The following is a 21,652-nucleotide window of genomic DNA, read 5'->3' on the forward strand; positions in this document are numbered from 1 at the left end:
GCTCAGTGGAAGAGCAAAGTTCTGTCCAAATTTCCTCAATCATGCCACCCCACTTCCTGAATGAAAAAAAGATCTGTATTGTATGACTACTATTGCAAGTTAACAAATAAATGAATAAATCAGAAGTAATGTTAACAACAATTGTCGAAATGAACTCTGCAATGAAATAGTAGATAAATAGGGACATTCAGAAGAAAAATGCAACAGAGATTTGACAATGATCAACACATTAAGAAATGCAAACACTACCTATTGAATCACCCCTAATTCCCGTAAAATAAATTCAAAAAACTTGTTGCATGTAGAAGAAACAGGCAAACAAAAATGGGAAAAATCCACTAAACGATATCACTGTGTGCGAACTTGCAGAATAAAAAATGCATACCAGCAATACCATTCCTTGGATGATTAACATTGTATTATTTGTCAGACAAGTAAAATACAGCAGAAACAATGTTAGACATTTAGTGATAAAATAGTGATGTGACCTACTTCTTGATGGAAATATTGGCTTTCATGTCAACATAAAAAAATAAAATAGTTCTTTCTTTTCATTTTCATTAGTGGTAACTAAATTCTGCTGAAGTAGCTAGCCCTTGGCATATTACCACACAATGGGTCAAATAGCATGTGGATTGTCATGGCTAGCTCTGTTTAAATATCATCTGAGAATTTAGACTGCATACAGAAACAGAATACTCAGATATATTCTCTTCTTTTAGGTCAGCAAGATTATGTTAACATGCCCCATATTAGCCAAATATTTATTTTTGTAAGTCAGTAAATTCATTTCACCCCTAACTATAAAGTTTGTGCTTCAGACTTAGTGATTTAAATTCACCTTCATTTCATACCTTTTATCTAGCTGATACATATATCAGTCCTTTAGTCAAGAAACAGTTTGGACAAAAGGAATATCCCTAACTACTACTTCTGACCTTGTGTGTTGAACATGGAGCCTAGCAGGCACATACACACACACACACACACACACACACACACACACACACACACACACACACACACACACACACACACACACACGATTTTTTTTACTTGTACTGGGTTGTATGGCAGGAATATTGTTCTGTGCCAAGTTAACTACTATCACTGTGTTATTTATGAATGAATTACTTTAGTCTGTTTTCACATGAATATTGTTTGGTAGTTTAAGAACAACATAACATGAAACTTTAGCAACAATTTATCAGCTAACAGGCTGAAAAGCTAACTTGTAAAAAAATGACCAGCCTTTGAACTTGTGTTAAATTCTGATTAGATATACAAGAAGGCATATGTAACCTGTTAGGACACTACCCCTCACAATGCACACACAATGTACTAACAATTTTACTGGCAATTTATTTAATCGTAGAGTACATTTCTACATGCCAGTGCTAGAAGTCTTGCCATTAAACAACTTTTTTGAGCAGATGTTCACCCTTCTTTTGGTGGTGCATGGGTTTTGCGACATGTGCCACTTGCCATTCTCCATAGTATTCATTAACATTCTGTCTTTTTCGGTGCCATTTTTAAATTTCCCAGCCATTCCTTTAGCTGCACTCCATTAGGTTATTCATTTCCAATAAGTGTTATCTCTAGGCCCTAATTATTTATCAGTTATATTAAGATAGTAGTAATTACATAGTTAAGATAACATCATAAGATTACAGTGTATTCACTGCAGTATGCCTCTTGATATGTATGTATGTATTCATTTGACCTTGCCCTTCCATGAGTAAGATCTAATGTTCATGAATACCACACCTTCAAATGCCTGTGCATTTTGGTGTTTTATGATGCAATACAACAATGGCTAATTCAGCATTTGTAGCACATTATCTCTTCTGAGTCATTTATTTATTATTTTATTTTACATTTGTTGACCGGGCTAGTCTAACTGGACATAAATATCCGTTTTCAGTAGAGGCCCGGGGAGAAAAGCTCCAATACAGGCAGTAAACAATGATTTCTTACATAATGCATAATATAAGTAAAGAAAACAAATACAGGTAGAATGAAAAATTTGTTTCAACACGTAACACCTAGTAAATTAGGAGATGAATCTAAACTACATAGTAATATAAAATGCTTTTAAAAACAGTAAGAGTAAAAAAATAACAACAAAAAAAAAATTTACACAGGCAGAATAAAAAATTTCTGGTAAAGCCTAATTCTTAGATAGAATTCTAAAACTCTTGGAAGTTATCATAAGTAGCTAAGTAAGGGGAAAAGGGGGGAAAATAGTTGAGTGAGAGCATGATTTCAGTCAGGATTTGCACAAGGACACAGCCATTGTGTTTTGAGATGTTCTTTAATGTGTTTTTTAAAAAGAGGGGTAGAGTTTTGATTGGTTATTTCTTGTGGGAGTTGATTCCACATTCTACCAATGGAATTTGAGAGTAATGCATCCCCAGCTTTATTATGTGATTTAGTTAGAGATACTAGGAGTTTATTAGCAGAACGGAGTGTGGCTAGGTTTTTATAAGGTATGATCAGTTTTGTAAGGCTAGGGGTGGCATCAGGATAGTAGAGGGTCTTATGAAAGATGAGTAGTTGTTGATAGAGTAAGTGGTTATTTAGCTCTAACCAGTTTAGAAGTTTGAGGTTAATACAATGGTGAGTACGTTGGGGAGTAGCAGTAATAAATCTGGCTATGCTATTGTAGCAGCTAGAGAGTTTGGTAGTGTTGTTTTTGGATAAGTTAGTGTAGATAGGTGAGGCATAGAAGAGGGTGGAGATCAGGTGTGTTTGAGCAATAGTTTTTCTAACTTCTGGGGTAAGAAAGGGTTTAATTCGGTAGAGTGTTCCAATTTTTTTGTTGACAGTTTTAATAGTGATATTAATGTGTTCATCATAATTTAGATGATTATCAATAGTTACACCTAGCAGTCGAGTGGTCTTATCAGGGTTTATGCTAGTCGCATTATTTGAGAAGATAGTAAAGAGAGGTGTGAGAGATTTATGAGTGGGAGTAAAGAGAAGAAGCTTGGTTTTTTTAGGGTTAAGGAGGAGGCAGTGTTGCATGAACCAATTTTCAACATATTGAAAGACAGATTGGGTGAGGGACTGGAGGGAGGGAAGATTTTTAGCAGTGCAGATTAATGTTGAGTCATCAGCATATTGAATGCAGGTGGCTTGTGGTATATTCAAATGTAAGTCATTGATGAATAAAGAAAAAGAAGGGGACCTAGGATTGAACCTTGTGGAACTCCAATATTAACTGGGAGTAAGGAAGATAGGTTGTTCTCCCAAAGGACTGCTTGTTGCCTGTTATAGAGATAGCTCCTAAACCACTGTAGTGAGTGTGGGCTAAGAGAATAAAGGTTAAGTTTGTCAAGAAGTATATTGTGGTTAACCATATCAAAGGCTTTAGACAGATCTATGAAAAGTGCTGAGGAGAAGCAATTGTTGTTTCTATTATTGTTTATAGAGTCGGAGAAGGAAAGGAGAGCAGTTGTTGTGCTGTGGAATGGTCTAAACCCATGTTGACAGTCGGCTAGAAGTTTGTTTTGAAGAAGATAGTTAAGAATTTGTTTATGAATGCATCTTTCCATAATTTTGGCTAATGGGGAAAGTAATGCAATAGGACGAAAATTTGAGAGTTCAGTTGATGAACCTCCTTTATGTAGGGGAATTATATGAGATATTTTCCATAAGGTGGGGATTGTTCCTTCAGAAATTGTTCTATTTATCAGTATGGAGACTGGATAATTGATAGCTTTAGCAGCTATTTGTAAGTATTCGGATGGGAGTTGGTCAGCAGATGGGGTGCAAGGTTTGAGATTCTTAAGAAGCTTATAAATAAGAGATGTAGCAACGGGTTGGATTTGAAAGTTCTTAGTTAAGGGTACAGAGGTATTAGGTGGGGATGCAGATGGTATAGGTAGTGAGTTAGCTAGGGATTGGATGGCTTCTGTGAAATACTTATTAAAGGTATCAGGGATCTGTGTAGCATCATTAAGGTGAAAGCCTGTAGGGGTAGGAGTTGGTGCCTGTCCTGGTTTAAGAAGTTTATTGATGCTTGACCAGAATTTTTGAGGGGTTTTTTGACTACTTTGTTGCAGGTGAAGATAATATTCCTTTTATCTCTAACAGTATCTTTTTGGTGGCATTTCAGAATTGTTTGAAAAGGAGATGATCAGATGTACATTTAGTAGATCTCCATTTGGCCCAGATTTTATTTCTGAGGATCATTTTATCTTTTGTTTGTTTAGAAAGCCATGGAGCAGCTTTGGATCTTATTCTAGTTGAGTGAAAAGGGGCATGATGATCAAGGATCTGAAGAAAGTTTGTATTGAAGTAGGTCACTGCTTTATTTAGTTCAAGGTGAATTAGTGGTGACCAATCACAAGCTTGTAGTTCAGTAATGAAATTTTCAGAGTTAAAGAACTTTTTTGATCGGGATGTTCTTAGATTATGAGAAGGTGGAATATTCACTTTTTGTCTTGTGACATATGTAAGCATATGGTCACTAATATTATCAGGAAGGGTTCCTGGTGTGTAGCTGCTAGGGTGGTTGTTAATAAGGATCCAATCAAGAGTTGTTTCTTTTCTATTTTGTTTATGAATTCTAGTAGGAGTTGTTATTAATTGCCTGAAACCATATAGATTAATATGGTTAGTTGGGTGTTGGTTTGAACAGGTTATCCAGTCAATATTAAAATCACCAAGTAATATTGTTTCTTGGTGTTGTTGGTTGGAAAGTGTGCTTAGTAAGTTTTCTAGAGTCTGAGTATTTTTACCAGGGGGGAGATATATACAAATTAGATAGATAGATTTGTTATTATTAATTTGGAGTTTGGTAGATAATGATTCAGCTTTGGGGTCTGTTAGTGAAAGTTCATTATGGATGGTAAGTTGGAGATTGGATTTATAGAAGATGGCTATACCACCACCTTTCTTATTTTTACGGTCATATCTGAGTATGTTGTAGCCAGGAGGGGTTATTTCCTGGTCATGAGTAGAGGGTTTTAACCATGTTTCTGTAAGACATAATATGTCAAATGAGTGCAAGTTCAATAGTGCATGGAGATGATGGACTTTGTTGTTTATGCTCCTAATATTTAGGTGAGCTATTAGAAGGGAGTTAGATGTTTTCATACTTGGTTGAGGTATAGGTAGAGAATCTGTATTTGTGTTTAGATTAGTCTTAGTGTAGGGACCAGGGTTAGGATGTATATCTCCATGTAGTAGGAGGTAATGATTGGAGTAGAATAGGAATTTAAGGATTTTGAGTAAGTTGTTACAATATCTTTTGTTGAGGTAGAATGTTATATGAGTTATTCTATGGTATTTTGGTAGAAGAAAATTAGTAGAGCAGGTTATGTTACTGTGATTAAGGGTAGTGAGAAAAGATGATGGTAGTGTTTGCTGGAGATGATGATTTTGTTCCTTTAAAGAGTTGTTTTCAAAGAGGGTGATATAGTAGGATATAGAAAGAGAGGCTAGAATAGTGGTAAAGAGAAAGATGTATACGAGAAAGGGTTTTAGTGTAGGAGGCATGGTATTGAGTAGGTGTTAGGATGGTATAATTTGTGAGAGTTGGTCAGTGCAAGAGCCAGTGGTTATGAAATAACCAGTAGTATGTGGTGTCTAAGAGAAAGAAGAAGTAAACAACAAGACCTGGATAGAGGTTATCAATAGTAGATAGATGCTGATAGAATTAGTAGGTACAAGGGGTAGCTTAGTCTAGGTGAAGTACAAGATAAGTAGAAGAATGATATGGAGGTGAATGTTAGAGATGGGAGTAGCTAAAGTAGCAAGAAGTGGGAGGAGAAAAGGAACGAGTGTAATATAGCTAAGGGGAGAGCTTAACTGATAAGGGGGATGGTGATAGGCTAGGGGATAGGGGGGAGTGTCTAGAGAGCTATAAGGTAAGGACAGCTAGGGGTGGGTGGGATATGGGGGTAGGGTGGGGAGCGAAGCGGGGCACAAACAAAACAATGGAAGAGCAAGTGGGAGAGAAAACAATCAGTAAGGTGCAATTCAAGGACAGAAGGCTGGCTAAAGGAGGATAGTGAAGGGGAAAGATTACAGATAAGTGAGGCTGAGAGTAGGTCAAGTATGGGGATAGGCTCAAGGAAGCCTAGAATATGTAGAGGTGGTGAAGAAAGCAGCCTTAAGACAGGTTGCTCAGACTAAGGGACAGAGAATGTAGTCCGGGCAAAAGAAAAGCGAAAAAAAAGAACGACAAGGAAGAAGGAAAGAGTCAGGGGAGCAAATGAAAATACAAACAGTGAGGAGGGCAGATGGAGACACTACAAAGTTCCCAGGGGGGGAAAGAGAAGAGCATAGGAGGAGGGAGAAGGTGAAAGGCAAGTACTAAAGACACAGATAGATTAAGGGCTGGATTAAAGAAGGTTAGGGTCTACAAAATGTAGAGACAGTCTAAAGGATAGAGTAGTAAGATAAAACAGGGAGGGGGGGGTTGCTGCTGGCAGAGACTGGCAGTAGTCTATTTAAAGTAACAAGAGTAGAGAAAAAAATATAGTATAAGTAATACTCTTTGAATAAAAGTAAAAAAAAACACTGTAACATACAGTGATGGTAACTGTGGTTTTGTCCAGGGTGGTTTAGGTAACCCAGGGGGGAACCAAGGCAGGATTTGGTAGGTGGAAATAGTAATTCTTAGGAGTCCACAAACGAACACTTCCAGGAGTTAAGAGAGTGGAGAAATATTACTTCTACCAGCTGGTGGAGAAAGAATATGTAAAAAAGACAAAATGAGCAACATATAATAACTTTGAACTATGACAAGCAAATAACTCTTTACATGGAGTAATAACATATGTACATTAAATAGGCAAATCAACAAGGTACAACTAACTGTTAGCTTAGTGTCAAGAGTAAAAGAGTAAAGTAACAATTTTCCTTTATCTGCATGCACACAACAAGCACAGGTTTCTACAAGACACTACTCAAAATGTAGAGTGCAGAAACCCAGTGCAGAAAACAATAGCTTTAGTCTGGACACAGTAATGTGGAACAACGCGCGAAAAGCTACCTAGAGGAAATCAGACAGTGATAAGGCGGGAAAAATATATGTAATTCCTATAGCTTAGCGCTTTCTCATGTAGAACCCTCATTAAGCATCAGTTCAAGCCAAAACCAAAATGCAACAACGCCACCACAAAAAGAACGGAAGTAGTCACATCTCCCTTCAAGCAAGTAGCAATAAGGTTAGCGGCACCAAGACTAAAATTGTAAGTCTAGCCTAAAACGCTAAAAACCATATAGAGCAAGGAAAAATCACATTATAATGCAAAGAGATAGTACATTGCCAGTACAGTACCATACTATATCTAGGACGTAAGCACAGACACCAAGAAGTGCAAAAAGATAGTAATTACCAGTTCAGTATATAATATATCAACAACATAAGCACAGAAACAAGCGGCCCACGCCAGAGGTAAAGTGGAAATCAGGGCTGAAGTACAAATACATGGTAGTCCACAAAAGCAACTTTACGCCAACTTTGTTAACAAGCAGTTTCAGTGCTGATGTGTGTCTTGATATTATTTGTTGTAGCACTCTACTGCTGCTATAGGGAATCTCAATTGTTTCCTAAAGTGATAGTGATTGTCTAAAAATTTGTATTTTCATTTGTCTAGAAATTTTCTATGACATGCAGTTGCATTAGTGTAACTCCTATTAATATTGTTTGTTTTGTAGTAGCTACTACTTATGTTACATCAGCAATTGTACGGCTGTTCTGCCTGTTGTTTATGTAGATATTTTAAATAGTCCTGCTTTGAAGCACTTGAATATATGCAGAGCATTACATTTGATTAGCAGTCCTGTTGATGGTACAGCCTTAACTTGGCCATTGCTAATACTGAAATTATGCAACATAATAGCTGCTTGTTACAGACTTGTATTTTATGAATTTGAAAGGTGTTTTGTGAATTGTATAAAATTAGCAATACCTATACCTGCAGTGGTTTGTTTCTATCTGTTGTCTTACCAGCATTGCTTTCCAACAGCTATTACTATATCCTATAAATTATTTCATTTCCTTCTCTTCTCAATAGATAGGTGTATTATCCCAGCAGTTAAATGAAAACAGTGGCAGGCCAGTTCATCAAGAGGAAAGCCCTCTGTAGTGAATGCAATCTGTCCCTGTTCACAAGAAAAGTTCTTCCTAACTATAGGGTTAGCAAATGTCTGCAAATACTGTTAATTAACCTTAAACTAGAATTATATTCAGTAGCTAGAAGGTAGCCCATCTAACTCACCTTTAGTTTTACTGCAAACTAAACGTTTTACTTTTTATTAATGAATTCTAAAAACCCGGCTCAAAAGAAAAACAGTGTTGCCAAACTTTATTTCTGCTTGACCATAACAGTAGCCTGATCCCAGTGACATGCATACTAACTCTCCATGTCAGTGTTTTTATATCAGTAGTCTCAAAGAGTGCTCTACTAACAATTTTAGCAGTAATTTAGTTAATTGAAGAATACATTTCCACTTAACAGCGCTAGAGGTCTTCTCAATAAACATTAAAGTTTTTTTTGAGTATAAATCATCCTTCTCCTGGTGCTGCAACCTGCTGCATTTGCCCTCACTATGCTCTGGGTCATTCAATGCCTCTCATTTATCCTACCCCCAATTCTCACCCACCACCTCTTCCACCATATTTATACTCTCCATAACTTCTCCCACCTTATTTCACCTCCCAAATAACCACTACTATCCAATTATTTTATCAACCTTTCCTAATCCTCTTCACCTACTACCCGGCTTAACTCCATCCAATACTCCCCCTTCCCTCATCCTTTTTCTCCCTTTAATTAGCTGCACCATTATTTTTCCATCTTACCTCTGTATAAATACTCAGCCCCTTCTGACTTCATTATGCTACTTCTCTTATTTCATAATGTCTCAACCCTTCTCCTCACCCACTTTATAGCCCTACATCCAACTTCATTATTAAACTTTCAAACAACTAACATTATTTCAGATTCTACTAAAATATCTGCTAATAGAGGTCATGAAATATTGCCTGTTATTCAACTTAAATCTAATTCCCCTCTCCAAACTGAAAATGCCTTACCCTCATCCAACTAGCCATGATATAAAAATAATATCAATCAAAACAAAAAACACTATCACTGACAAAATGTTTACCTCTAATATCTCTCAGTGTTATGATACTCCTCCAAACCTAGGTGCTTCTCCCCTTCCAAGCCACTCAACTCCATCTTAAGCCATAAAACTTGTTACAATAAACCTTAGAGGTTTACTTAATAATATGCCAGATATATATGCCTAGATAACCCACTACAGCCCAGATATTTTATCTACCACTGATATATGGCTTAAGCCAAACATTCAGGACTCTGAATTCTTATCCCCAGGCTACAATATAATCAGAGCTGACAGAGTAAAAGAGAAAGCTGGTGGTATAGCTCTCTTTTGACCTAAATCTTATGATCTTACCCCTTTGGTACTCATACCATTTTAACATTTACCTATGTAGAAAATCTTCTCCTTCCTTAGATTAAACAGGTAAAAAAATGTATGTATTATTGCACCTTACATCCCTCCTGTAAATAATATTCCCTTACTTTAAGATATTCGATCCTGGACATCTTCTACAACTAATAGTGAAACTATCATCCTATGGGATGCCAACATCAACTGGTAAGACTTAACCTCTGACTTCCCAAACTCCAGTATGAATCCATTTGCATTCACACAACGTATTAATACCCCAACCAGGTATAACAAAACTATGGATCAATGTTATATCCTAGACTGGATGCTGGTTTCAGATCCTAGTTCATTAATTCTGAAACACTTCCAGACACACTAAGTGACAAGTTACCCACCTACTTGCATAGAACCATCACTCATCCAATAAAAGAACATACCTATAAAACAACTAGTAATCTTACAAAATTCAACCAACAAACATTCAGTAATTCACTAAGTGCTATTGACTGGTCCATATTAAAAACCTTCCCTCTAGACACAGCTGTAAATGATTTTAACTCTATATTTTTTAAAATCCTTGACAGCCAAGCGGCCTTCTCTCTCAGACTAAAATAATCAAAGTAAATAATTTTCTTTGGCTGTCAAAACCAAGTAAAAATCTTTAGACACCGAGAAACAAAAAATAAAGCCCATATAAACATATAACTGTTCAGACAACTCTATAACCAAGCAAAAAACAATATTTAAGGATAAAAAACAATTCTACATACTCATGCAAAATAATCACAACCCTAACCCTAGGAAATTCTGGTCCTCTGCAACATCCTGACTTAAGCCAAGTTCACATAAAGATCTTAGCACATGCCTGGAAACCTTCACTACCCAAATTATCGATAATACTGCCAACATAACTTCAACCACCTCACAACCATCCAACATTGCCCATCAAAACACCTCTATTTCCACTCCAGCTTCACCCTTCTATGTCATCAGTAGTAAAAATTCTCATCCTGCTACCAAGCAGTCCTTGTCAACCAGCATACCAGTTTTTGATCTTAAACCAGCCCTTCCAACTTTAATAAAAACACTGTTAATTAAATCAAAGCCTTTCTTTACATTGTCAGACAACCTACCTACAGAATACCTTAGAATGGCTTCAAATTCCATAGAGTATCTAAATGTTTTTTTTTAGTACCAGATCTATATTGTAATCCTATGTCCCTACTCTAGGGAAAAAGTTCTACATCATTCCCTTACACAAAGGAGGCAACTACACACCACCTTTGTACACAGCGCCTAACGCTAGTACTGACTGGATGGTTTAGTGAGGTCCTCGGATCGGCCCTGCTGGAGTCAGTCACGGCCCTGGCGGTGTGCTGAGAAGATGATCAAACTTGACTACTTAGAGGGAGTAAAAGTCATAACAAGGTTTCCATAGGTGAACCTGTAGAAGGATCATTAATGTGGAGGGTCCCAGGATGGTGCTTTTCCTGGGTATCACCTATCCTTGCTTTGAAACCCCAACCCTCTCCATCTCTCTATCTTTCTCTCCACTCCCCCCCCTGCAGAGGCTGGCAGGACCAATCCCGTAACTCTCAGGGGATAGAAGAGTGGGAGCGAGAGGCAGGGTGGCATCCATCCCCCTCACCTCCTGGCAGTGGGTGGGTTGAGGGTCTCATTCACACAGTGGGAGGTTTGGGCACTCAGCCACTGCCCCATGGGGATGGCTGTGAAGGGGCTCCTGGCCTGATGGTGTGGTCCACAGCGTACCCCAGAGGTGACGAACCAACTGTGCCAGAGAGGGAGAGGGTGCCGTCCCAGCAAGGGGATGCTATGCCCTCCCCTCTGACTGTGTGTCCTCTCCCCTCAATGGCAGTCATGGTACCTGAGGATGATGCCCCATTCCCTGCTTTCACCTCATTGCCATATTATCCCTCAGGCTAAGTTTCTGGAAAACACATTCATAAACAGTTACGTAACCATCTCCTTCACATCTAAATGTTAACTTCTACACAGCATACCTTTCAGCCAGGCCACAGCGATACAACTACCTTACTATCTTTTACAGAAACTGTAAGACTAGTGATTTAGGTAAATGAGTCTTTTTACTATTCCTTGATCTGCCAAAAGGATTTGATACTGTTTTCCACACAAAACTTCTTCATCAGCTATTCATCCTTGGCCTATCCCCCCACACACTATTTCAATGATTTACAAGCTACCTATCAAACAGACAGCAAGCTGTGAAAGGGCAAAGCTCCATTTATTACACACCTGCCTGACACTATGGGTGTCCTTCAAGGCTCCATTCTCAGTTCTTTACTCTTTCATATTTTTGACAATTCCACCATTATTTGTACCTCAAACAATCTCAGCATCTTCAATTAATAATACAAAAAACTTCCCCTAAAAAAATAAGCTTGTTCTGTTTACCTCCAAAACCATTACCCCTGACAAAAATAATTTTGAGATTTATTCCCTGAATAACAAAGAAATTGAAATAGTCATTCACACTAAACTATTAGGTATGACTGTAGGTAATAATCTTAAATTTGATCTCCATATCCAAAATGCTATTAAAAATGTCCATCGGACACTTGAAAGAATCCTCTATAGGCATAATCAACATATTTGTAACTGTACCCAAACTGCTCTCATAATTATCTTCCTACCTTCTACCTACTCTCTTTTTGGTGATTGAATCATTACTGATCTGCAAATGTCATTAAAATCACAACTAGAAACATGCTATAATAAAAGTCTTTCGGCTTTTCCCAATTAGGGGTCGCCACAGCGGAACTCTGGTCTGCTAATGATTGGCAGTACATTTTTACATGCTGGCTTGCTGGGCCTAACGCACAACCTTCAATGAAGGAACACCCATTCACGCATGTCGACACACAGAAGACGCTCTAACTGAGAATCAAACGTGGCAACGTCTAACTGTGAGGTGACAACGCTACCGCAGCACCACCACCGCAGTTACAGAAACATGCTATAATACAAATGCTAATTTTGCAACTACTGCTTTTTATTACTCATATCACTATAATGCTCTCCAGTCACTTATATTGATTGAATGGCCATAGTATCTAAATTACTTTCAACGTGTAAGTTGTGATTGTGTGTGCTTGAAAGTTGTTAGGTTGCTGCTACACCTAATGGATAGTGGTAGATTGTTTCAACCTTTGGCTAAAGAATACAAGTTGAGAATTTGTCAGGAAGATTTATTGGGTATATAGAGTGAGAGAAGTTGTTTGTCTTCTGATGTTGGATGTCTATTTGGGAGTAGGAGTGGAACATAGAGCTAAGGGTCAGGCAAGCTGTGGATTTATGTATGATGTTGTAAGTTATTACTCCTTACTAAATCTTGACTTTGCTCATGCTCCGAATCAGGTTAAATGCTCTAAGTCTTTCTCACTTTCCATTCCAAATTCACCCCCTCCTAATTAGTAAACATCCAAGTATCATACTTCAGCATGCATTTCTTTTGCCCTTATTCCTACCCTTTTCTCCTAATACCCATCTCACCATAATGCTTCTGTCACTTACATCGTCTTCCCCTTCTTCTTTCTCCACTTCATTCATCTCTGTCCCCTGTCACCCTTTTTCCCATCCACTTCACACATCTCTATCCCCTGCCATTCATCTCCTTATTCTAATCACATTTCTTTCTTCGTTCCTTCCTGTTTCTAACTTTTTCTTTAGAATTATAAAACTGATTGCTGTTGATATCTTGTTTTTTGTTCCTATGTTCTTGAGATTTCATTTATCAACTCATATTGTATTCTTGATGTCCTAGATGTTAACTTAATAATCACTTATGTCAGATGTTTTGCTTAATGTTTTATATGTATCTAGAGCTTTTCACCCCAGGCCACTACTAAAAATGGGTATTTATGGCCAAGTCTGACTTTCCAAGTAAATAAATGTCAACAAATAAATAAATAGTATATGTGTTGCCTGTGTGTGCATATGAGTACATGTACATATTTATGCAATATTGTGTGTGTGTTGGGGGGGCTCACTGGTGGCCAAATGTAGCTATGTGCACAACAGTGCATATCATTGATTTAGTTTAGCAACTGGAATGCATCAAAGAGTGTCTTTCTTTTTCTTCTACATTATCAACTCATTTACTGTATCTCTGGAGGTTTTACAACAGAAAACTGCTGATATGAGTAATCAGGAATGATAGTATTATAGTTCATGAAAAATATTTTCTTCCTGCCCGTCTGTAACACTTTTAGCAACAATGTCGTTGCGTCTTTCGGCATTTCCCGGTTAGGGGTCGCCACAGCGGAACTCCGGTCCGCTAATGATTGCCAGTAGATTTTTACATGCCGAGTTGCAACAATGTGGCTATGGCAATTGAAGGCTGAGGGAATCAAAACACATACCACAGGAAACAGCTCATTAACAACTCACAGCCTTACTTCTCTGCCCTATCCACCATACTAAATCATCACACCAGCATATGAAGCAGACAGGACGTTTCAGTAACAGTAAAATCGTTTTGGTGCAATTCAGGTTTGGGTGACTTTTGGTCTTCCTATACTCCATTTGGTGATGTTGCTGTTGATATAATATCATCAATAAAAGCTCTGCTGACTTCCAGAAAGATTACTTTAATTCTCTTCCTCCTAACTCCTGTAAATGTAAAACCCTTACATTTAAATGTGGATGAAATAAATTGACATTTGTTGTAGATTTGTTTTGTCCCATAACTGTTCGCAATCAGCTTACTGAAATGAGCAAAAAAGTTCCATCTGTGGTAATGAGATGCGCCTGGCCTTCCTAAGATTGACTTCACATTTAATCTGTAAAACACTTGCTCACATCTTCAGTCATTCCTTAGACATAAGCCTAGTTCCTCATGGCTGCAATTGCAGTTATTATTCATCTAAGAAAGACTTCTAACCACCTAACCTACCAGTTATTTTCCTATTTTCCAACCTACAACTTCTTAAAAAGCTCAGAAAAAAAAGTGTGCCACTAGCTGGTGGAATTCATTACCATATTTAGGATTCTAAGCAAAGATTAGCATGGTATCACAAAGGAATGCAGTATCCTTACGAGTCCTACAAAGGTAAGGTATAGTATATTTTCCAGTAAGAAATACTATTTAAATCTTAAGAAGCAGCAGTGGAATCCATGAAACCTGCAATGCAGTTTTTAGATCTGAGTGATTTGTCAAGATGCGGGGAATCAGATCTAATACAGAAAAACAAGGGTCACCAATGAATGTTAAACTGTATATCTGTACATCAGCCAGGAGAATGCAGGACAGTGTGAGATAGTCTGAGTCGATTAGTATCTTATTCTGACATTAAATTATGTGATATGCAGCTTCGCTGATATAAGCGTGTCTTTGCTATTCATATCATTTGTAGTTATGCATTCATTATGCACACATGATACTGTGGAGTGCTTTTGGGTTGCAGTATTCTGTTGTAGAATTTGTGTACCTTCTCATATTTTGTATTGTGGCTAAGAGTATATTCAGCATTTGTGCTAAGTGTGATGCTTTATTTGGTATTTATTTATGCTTTTTAGTATACACAAGCATATATATATATATATATATATCGATATGTCATTTAGATTAGTGCCAATATTCAGAGACATAACCTGAAACGAAACAGACTTGTACATGCTGTACTGTAAGGCCAGATTTGGCAGATCAAAAATAATGTGGTATGGAGGCATGCATAATTTATGCTTGCAAATTCTTCATAATATTGGACTGCCACACAAACTTATGCAGCGTCTTGGGATTCCGGTCTAATGTCTGATAATTTTAAAAGTGTGTAGTCTGCTGTGAAGAAAGAAATTGGTGCCATGTTGAATATTGACTGCTCTGTGCTGATATCTGCTCACCAATTTATAATAGTTTTTTTTTTTCCACTGGATAATGTGTAGCAATGAAAAAAATATATCAGCATGCATATATGTGGTCAGCTGCAGTTTCATACCATTTCACAGCTGCACTGTAAGAACAGTTACTGAATTGCACTGCACACTGATTGCTGATGCCAAATTTGCAGAGCTACTTATTTAGACAGTATAGGTGCTGGCAACCCCCATTGACCACCATTTCATTCTGAACTGCCTGTGCCTTACAGTCTATGCAATTGAAGTTAGGTTGGCAATACTATCGACAAATTGAGGTCCCAGCTGCTTGAGTTAGTGGTAGCTGAGGAGGATGTAAAAGATCCCCTGACAGCTAATGAAAAGATAAGGGAATGTCCCCTGGTGTCCTGGCCAAATTTCCTCTGTAAATATACACACCATCCCTGGTTTCCCCCATGAAAATAGGTCACTAACTTAGTGGAACTAACTTGGTCAACAAATGATAAATAAAAGTTTACTTCTCTTTTTGCTTTACCCATTACCCAGCATTCCTGTGAACCCCTTTCCACCCTTTCTAACAAATAATTACATTGTCAAGTTTGTGGGCACCCATCATCTACTCCTTTCTGTCTCCTTCACTGTTCATCCTTTGGTGCTTGTTCTAGCAGCCTTCCTGTATAAGTAACAAGTCATTCTACCTATTGTGTTTCTCATTTACATTGTCATTAATATCATATAATGTGACACAAGATTTCAGCTTTGTATTTCATTTTAGATTCCCAGGTTTTGAATATTGTGTATAACATCTCTAAATCTTGATCGACACATTTCAATTATTGGATCTACTACAAATACGCGCATCCTGGTATCTAGCAACATAATTGCTTGCTACCACTTACTCTAAATGGCTGGTCACCTAAGTCAAAATAGCACAATTGTACCTAATTTTTCCATAACCTGACCCTAGTGAACTACACATCCTTACCAGATCCCTGTCTCTAACCCTAAAACTCTTACATGTTCCTCAAACAAAACCTGAATCCTTACTTCCTAACCTACAACTAAACCTAAAACTCTGCTCCCCCAACATAAAGTCTCTGATCACTCCCTAAACCTAAGACTCCATCCCTTCCCTAAACATAAAGCCTCTAGTCAATACCAAAACCTTAAACTCCCTTTTTACTCCTTAAACCTCTAATCCCCAATCACTCCCTAACCTTAAGCTTCCCATCCACTCATTACAGTTAAATACATACTGATATGCACTCACCCCACCTCTCTCCACATGGCTGCCTCACTTACTTCCTCAGCTTTGAATATTTGTCTTCCACACTTACTTTGCTTGATTGCAAATATGCATTCAAGCAAAGTGTGGCAGTGGAGTGTTCATGCAAGGTGTGGACAGTGATGTGTTCAGGCAAGGTGCGTCTGTTGTGTGGACAGAATACAACTGCCGCATCTTATACATACTCCTTTTTCAGGATTGAGCCTGAGTGGCAGCCCATACATGCTGTCAAGCATTCAAGTCCCTGGCTATGAGACAGTGTTCCTCAATAGCCTGAGACTTGGGCACTTGTAACAGACCACACATTGCTTTGCTGTTGATTTTAATGCTGTGTCTTTTTTATATTGTTAGATGGTGCTTTTCATTCCTTTGTTTCCTTTTTGCAGCTGTTCATAACTTCTTCAGAAGGTATATAAAGATTTCTTTTCCATCTATCTTATTCGATTTTTTTGTAGATTTCATGTTTGCATATGAACACTTTTTCTTCATTCATAGGTTCTTGTTGTACAGTATACTTTAATTATTTTGCAGTGCGTGGAGTGCATTGATTATGCTCTGAGATCCTGAAAAAGACAAATCAGTTAAGTGCTACTGTAGTACAAGACCCGATCTTAACAAATGCTAAGCACCTCCTGTTTAACTTGTTAAGGATGGGCCTCATGCTGAGCAGTCAAATCTGCTAGTACTGACCAGCAAAAGACAGCAGCAGAATAAAAAACAGACTTGTTTCGGCCTACTCTCGCCATACATAAAAAATGTCCCTCACTTCCTTTTATAAACCTAGAAAGTAGGTAGAATAACAGGAATTGTGTTTGTCTGCATTTTATGAAGGATATGAAGTCTGAACGTGAACTGAATGTTATTATTTAGTGACTTCAGTCCTCAGTAATTTGTCCGAAAACCAAATATTTATGGGGAACAGACCAAACATATGAGACAAAAATCTGGACATTTGAAAGGCATGGCATGGTAAGTGTAAACATAAGAAACTGTGTTATACTATCTTTCTGGCAGTGCTTGCTAAGTGCTTTCCAACTTTGAAAGCTAGTAGAGCACTTAACATTTATTTTTTTCTGTAACTGGTAGTACATGGATCAGCTATAGCTCCATGTACTAAAAGAATTATGACTGGGTCTCTGATCATAACCCCTAATTATATATTCTCAACATGGATTCCACCATTCACTTCTCGAGCTTCATTCTCAAGGTGAATTTCTTGGTATCCATGCCTCAAATACACAAGCTAGTTATGATTAGCGACCTGATTATAATTTTCCTTATAATGTGTATTCATTATGCAAGATGTTTTAGTTATGGATGTTCTATTTTAGTTGATAAACAAAGGATACATAACAATAAATAAATAAATAACACAGCTGTCATTTTTTTTTTAAGTTTTCTTCTTTAAATCAATGCTTTATATAAAATAATAGTGCATTTGATGTTTCTAAGGTATTTAATAACGTTAGTATTTATTTACCACTTGTCATCTACGTATCTATCAGTGGTTGAGCTTTTATTGTGGTGTCAGTATGGTTGTGATAACAGAATGATTTTTATTGTTTTTGTAAAGTTAATGAATATTTATTTTTATATTTTCCTACATAGTTATTAATTACATATGTGGCACAATTTGCTGAATTATTTATTTATATATAATTTCTATTTTGCCACTGGTCATTTTTTTGTTTTCCTGCTGGCTTGCTATATATAAGTAAGGCCAATATATTGATTTACCACTGAGTCAAGAGCAGGTTTTAGTAGTGCCCACTTTACATATCACATCAGTTCAGAAAATTGTGTAGTTTGTTGCTCAGGAATGCTTGATGAATGGCAACAGATACGGTGCTCAGCAGTGAGCCAGTGTTCAAGAGACAAAGATTTTTTGAGGGCATAATTAATTAAACTGATTCAGAACAATATCTTTTATTGCTTTCAAAATAATAATATACTCACTGGGTGTAAAAGAGAATTGCTAAGTCACCTGCTGCAATCAATACTATGTTTTGGAATAATTTGAGCATATTGTCAGTGGAATACAAGTGCCCATGAAGGGCTTTAATTATTAACCAATGCATCAACATGACTAGGAGCTAATGCTGCATAGACAGGCAACACAGTAGTGATAAACAGAAATGAATAAAGTAGAACAGAACTGGGAGTTTGATGCTTGCATCGAGGGATATAGCCAAGACAAAAACTTTTGCTGCGAATCTAAAAAGAAATGCAAAGGTGAAATCGCATGCCACATTGCATGAGGTTAATGACAATGTAAATGAGAAACATACTTATACAGGAAGGCTGCTAGAACAGCGAAGGAGGTAGAAAGGAGTAGATGATGGGTGCCCGCAAACCTGACAATGTATTTATTCATTAGAAAGGAGGGGAAGTGGGACACAGGAATGCTGGCTAATGGGTAAAACAAAAAGAGAAGCAAACTTTTATTTATCATTTCTTTACCAGATTAGTTCCACTAGATTAGTGACCTGTTTTCAGGGGAAACCAGAGATGGTGTATATACTTTCAGGGGAAATTTGTCCAGTACACCAGAGGACATTCCCTAATCTTTTTAATAGATGCAAGGATGACCTTTTACATCCATCTAAGCTACTACTAACACAAGCAGATGGGACTTCAATTTAATATCTCACCTGGAGGACAACGGACTCAGGAATGCAGCATCCCAAGTACCTGAGCTACCACTAATTCAAGCAGATGGGACCTTGGTTTAACATTTCATCTGAAAGATGAGACACCCAGGAATGCAGCACATCCTTAATGCTGCACTGTAGTTTCAAAAATCCAGTCACCTGCTGTGGGAGCAGAACCTGCAGCTTTCTTGTTTTCCACTACCAAAGGTAAGTGTACTACTAGCTCAGCCATTGATACAATACTACGTCTATGTCTAGAGCACAGTAAAGTAGAGCAGCTTGGGAGGAGACAGAGTTTGGTTTTCTTTATTTTTTTCTTTTTCTCTCTCTTTTGTATGAAGAACCACGTTTTATACATAACAAGAGAGAAAGAGAAGGTAAGGGAGGAAGGAACAACAGTGAGGACTGAGGGGAAGGATAGGCAGCCTGGGACCACAAACACACATTAAACGCCACAGACAAACCGAGGTGAATGTAGATACACCAGAGGCAGACACAGAAATATATACAAGGACAGTAATAGACAGGTAGTTGTGGAGAGGATGGAATACAGTCAGCTCACCTACTGCTGACCAGCCAGTGGCAACCTTACTGGCATCCATTATGTGACCGTCCTGTATGCCAGTGGTCAGTGGCATGTGTCATGCCCACTCCTGATTTTTTTTATATACAGCCTGCTACCCGCTATAGAAAGAGCTGAAATATGTTGAACCTGTGGGCTGTTGTCTGGTTAACTACAGCCTTCTCTACACCATACAGCTCTGGTGCAGCTAGGATCAGTGATTGATGAAAACTACCTGCATGGCATGGGTCAAAGGCTTCCTGTGATGAAGTATTTCCACCCCACTCACCATTCTCAGCCAGAGACTGGGCAGGGTTGACAATAGGCCATGGCTGATGTGCCTGCAGCTCTGAAGTGCCATGGTGATTTACAGTAGGGAGAAAAAAATGGGAAACCTTACATTAGTGAGGAGGATACAGAGGTGATACAGCAAATATAAGCCAGAGGTTCCTCTTCATGCTGGTGTGTCTGTAATGTTTGCTGCCTCCAGTGAAAGCTAGCAACAATCTCTGACTCTACCAGTAATGAAAGATCAAAGGAAAATGTAACCAATTCCACAGTCTATGTTGGTGTGAGCAAACCGGAATAACAGTGCAACAGTACAGTTCCAGTCACATGTAAAAGCAAGCAGAAACCTGAAACGACTCTTGTGGGCCAGTGGATAACTGTAGTGCCATGAGCACATGCAAAGAAGGAAGAAACAGATCCCTGTATTGTAAGCAATGTACATTAACATGGTTATATACAAAGGAGAAGAAGCAGCTACACTAATGCTGTTTGGTGCACTGAAGCAGGCAGCCACACTACCACACCTATGTATAATGGTGCAGAAGCATGACAAAGTCCCCACTATGCCTCAGGATCACAGTTCTGTTCTATCTCAAAAAATAACACACTGTTGCAACACAACAGCTGTCATTGCCAATGCACAAAACATACATGCAATCACCCTCAACAACCAAGCTGAAATGTTCTGGAATCTGTCAGATTAAAGGGTACAGGTCACTATCTGAAGTGTCTTTGTTTTGCACTTAATTACATTTCCAGGTAACTCTTCAGGTTAGAGTTGCAACCAATTAAAAAAAAAAAAGGTTATTGTGCAGTATTTTTTAACTTCACTATTTACTCAGTTTTTTTCTATAAACACATCCACAAAATGATGTCACAGTAGGTAATAGGTAATGATTACATACCTCAAGTAGTCTGGATAAGCAAAACCAACTTACTGTTATGGAAGAGCTGCTTCCTTTTTACTTTGTACTTTCATCATTGTGTTAATTTTCAATGCAAAGAGTTCTACTCCCAAGAACTAGTAACAACTTGTCTTTGTAGGAACTATGAAACTTCTACTGATGCACTTAACATGGAAATGCAGTAGCCTATGTGTTACTTTAGGTCACAAAATATTGTAGGTTCAGACTTTCATGATGTCAAAGTAGGAGCTTCCAGCTATAAGACACATTACAGAGGGCTGCCATTATCAGCAGTAAAACTTTTTTTCATCAAAAAATGTACAATTTCATATTGCATATGGAAGGTGGTTATTTTCTACTCCAAAGGTTTCTTTCTCACATTTGATTCAGACGATGACCAATACACTTTAAGTAAAAACATAAAATTTGGAATACTTTGTTAGACATGGCAAAACTATTTGTTAAATGCAAAAATGTACACAACAAACATATAAATACTTTCCCTGCTATCAGGATGTCATTGTCTGACTTGCACTTACCTTGACCAGAGACCTCGATGATGCAGATGATTGTACTAATGCATGCACTGCTCACCAGTAACAGGGATGTTGATTGCTGATTGCAGAGCTGACAGGTCATACAAGCTACAGGTTCAGCTGCAAGGGACAGC

Source organism: Protopterus annectens, chromosome 5.part0 (assembly GCF_019279795.1).
Source record: "Protopterus annectens isolate FY-2018-M chromosome 5.part0, PAN1.0, whole genome shotgun sequence".
NCBI classification, from domain to species: domain Eukaryota; kingdom Metazoa; phylum Chordata; order Ceratodontiformes; family Protopteridae; genus Protopterus; species Protopterus annectens.